Source organism: Vitis vinifera, chromosome 10, assembly GCF_030704535.1.
Source record: "Vitis vinifera cultivar Pinot Noir 40024 chromosome 10, ASM3070453v1".
In the NCBI taxonomy this organism is placed as follows: domain Eukaryota; kingdom Viridiplantae; phylum Streptophyta; class Magnoliopsida; order Vitales; family Vitaceae; genus Vitis; species Vitis vinifera.
The window spans coordinates 14,296,016-14,299,947 of NC_081814.1; positions in this window are offsets into that span (position 1 = coordinate 14,296,016).

The window sequence follows — 3,932 nt, forward strand, 5'->3', positions numbered from 1 at the left end:
TCGTTCGTGTACAGAGTATATATAGAGGGTAATCACCATTCTAAGAATGGGAAAGAATGATGCAAGGAAAGAATGATATAAGGAAATAACAACTAATATCCTAATATCTCAACTTTCCTAATATCTCAATATTCCTAATATCTCAATATTCCCAATATCTCAATATTCATAATATCTCAACTTTCCTAATATCTAAACATTCCTAATATCTCAACACTAAATGATACAAGGAAAGAATGATATAAGAAAACATTCCTAATATCTCAACAAAACCTCTATGTAACTTCTAGATCGATGAAATTGAATCTTTTAACAACTAATCTTTTCCAAACCTCTAAATAAATTTATTTTCATTAATGATTTATTATATATTATTATTTTATATTTAAAGTATCCATAAATGATTAAAATCAATAAATATAAAAATATGAAATAGTGAAAATTTTTTTAAATTAAAAAGAATTCATGAAGCTAGCATATTAAAAAAACCAAATAAAAATAAAAATAAAAATAAAAATGGAAACATTATGGAGGAGAGGAAAAAGAATAATAATGAGGTATGGTTGAGTGTCATGTGTCAAAGCTTTTTTTTTTTTAAATAATAATAAATATGATGACCACGTGTCAATTTTGTTTTTTAATTAAATTCATAACGATGAGCTCTTTGACTTATCATATCAAAGTTCAAAAAATAAAATAAAATATGAAAAGAAGAAGAATTGGCTAAATTGATATTATTGATGTTGAAGTGTGTATTTATACAAGAAGGTTTGAGATCTTTTTCTACAAGTCAGGAATTAGCTTACCATATTCTAGACTATCCAGCTATAAGTCAGGAATTACAATATGAAATGAATTACAATAGGAAAACTAACATATATAGATCATCTATTCTTAATATGGAAGATTTAGGAAGATTGACTTTCCAACAAAATTTGTAGTTGACCACAAAAGGAGAGGAGGCTTAAAGGGTAGTTTTCGAAGTATGATGATTTTTCATTAATAGAGTCAAGATTATTTTTTCCAAAATGTATATGCTTTGAAATTGAAGAGTTAAACTTCTCAAAAAATTTATATTTTTTAAGTGGCGCGTGTGTTTGCATGATTTTCCCATAAATATACAAATGCTTTTAGTTTACAAAAATTAAAAAATTAAAAAAAAAATTATAGAACAATTTATCATACACATGGAATGATAATTTTGGAATTTCAATTCAATTAGGAAATCAATTTTTTTTCCAATTGAAGAAACACATGGTTGAAGGTTTTGAATTTTTTATTTTTTTTTAACATATGCTTTGGCTTTATAAAAATATATAGAACATGTTAGAATATCAAACTTAAAACATGGTTTCAATATATAAAATTAATTACATTTGGCCTGAGCTTGGGTTAAAAAAAAATGCTAGGAAAATTGCAAAAAAAAAATAAAAAATTGAAATGGATTCCATATTCTTTTATTTGATTTATCATGAATATAATAAATAAAAAGAGGGAAAAAAAATTAAATTTTAAAATTTTATTAATTTCAAATTTATTTTTTATTGTTTTCATTCATCTTCTCTAATTTCTTTACTCTCTAATTTAAGATTGAGAGGTGTGGAGAAGAGTGATTCTTTCACTAAATTTCAACAAGATCAATTAGGGCCTGAGGTTTAGCTAAAACTTAAATCATCATAACACTAACATTGTAGCACTAATTACTAAAGTCAAAGAAACCCTTTAATAAGTTGTAATGATAAGATTCAAAGATATGGAATGGATAGCATCCAACTTTTAATCTCCTTGATATAGTAACTAAATTTGTGTGGTTAAATAAAAGTAGAAAGAAATGCGATTTAGATCCAAAAAAGACATAAATATGAATACATATAACTTAAGAGGTTAATTAAGAAAAAAATTTCATTTTCCTTTCGTAAAATGATTTTGAAGTGAACGTAACCACAATCAATTGATTTGTTAAGAATATCTCATGATCTAATGCATATTTTTGTTTGCTATCGACATACATTTCTCCACTTCCTAAATATTCTTATTTGTTTGTCTCTCGATAAAAGAATTATCATAGATTCATAGTACTTTAGCTAATGGGATAAACATAAAATGTGAAAAAAAAATGGTTTGGAGAGATTTTAATTAAAAAATGAACTTTAAGGATAATAATATGTTTTTTTAATAGGTACCTTAATTACATTAAAAAAAATAGAGCTTAAAGCATTGCGTGGAACTCCACCTTTATTTAAAAGGTAATTACAATTAGGGTCATTAGAATAAGAAATGAGAATGAGAATTTTATTTTATTTCTAGTATTGTTATTGGATTTTTTTTATTAGAAATAAGAACTAAAATCAAAATTATCATCGAAACCAAAAGTTATTTTTATCAGGATTTTGATTTTATCTATCATATTGTATTGTGATTCACATTAATTCTTATTTTATTTCTATTTATATACTAAACATGCTTTTATGGTACATTTATATTGCACATGAAAATATGAATGAGAATGAAAGTAGGAATGAAGATAAATAATATTATTATGTAGAAGAGAGGAATTCATATCCTAGTATGAGTAGGTTTTGGATGAATATTTTATTACTATTATCATTTTGAATAGGGCATTCAAAAAAATAATGGAAGTGCTATAAATGTACTGTAAGGTCATATTTGATCTCTTCAATATAACATAAGATAAAAAGAGATGAAATAATATATTTTATTTTATATTTAATTTAACTAATTCATTATAAAATATAATAAGTGAGGAGATAATTTATCCAATATAATTTAAAAAAATATAATAATCTCAAATTCAAATACAAGACATACACATATGATAGATTATAAACTCATTCTCCTTGTCCATTCTCTTTCATTTTCAATTATTTTTCAAAAGAAAATTTAAAATTTCAAAGCATATTTATAATATATATATATAGTATAATATAACTTAATATATATTATTTATACAAATAATTTAACATATTTTTTATATATATAAAATTCTAAATTTTTTAATCATGAATATTACTAATAAAAAATAAAATTATAAAATAATATAAAAAACCATGGAAAGATTGTTTAAAAAATATTTAATATATGAGATATTTCCTATTTTTAAAATATTAATGTTAGAATGCAAAATATTTTTTTCTTTTCGAATAATCCCCAACGTGAAAATTTAATATATTTTTCATGTGGATTTTCGTTTCTTCCATGAACTAAAGATGAGTACACGTCATTTAATTAGAGGATATAAAGATATCACCCTCAATTATCCATAAGGAAAAATAGTTTAATAAGAAAAATAAAATATAATACACAATTAAATCTTAAAAGATATCATATTTTCATAAAAATCAATCAACAGGTAAGCTTATTTAATTTAATAATCAAATTCACTTTTTTTTGAAAAATTAAACACTTTCAATTTAGAGATAAAAACGATATAATACATTTTTCATAATTAATTCATATTTATGAGAATTTCTTAAACAAATATTTTACTCAAGTCCATTAATAATAACATTGTAGTGAGACTTGTTCTATATGACTAGCCTCAATTTATTCGTCTTATTGGTGGATGGAACAATTTTCAATCAATAATATATTATGACCAATGACACTCGTATTGGTTAGGGTTAGTCTGCACCACTCCTATAAAGGGTAACGAAAGTGGACAACTTATCTTTTGTTGACCAATATCACTAACAACCAAAGTTATAAAATTATTACGATAAGTTAAAATATAATATTTACTTGTATGACAATTAAGCAAATTATAAGATATTCATAATTTATTTTATAAGTCAAGGAACACAATAAAATACATTTAAGAAAAATATTACTTGATCCACTTAAAAGAATTCAAATATTTTAATACTTTTAAAAAGGATGAAAATAGATTAAAAAAAAATATTATAAAAAATCTT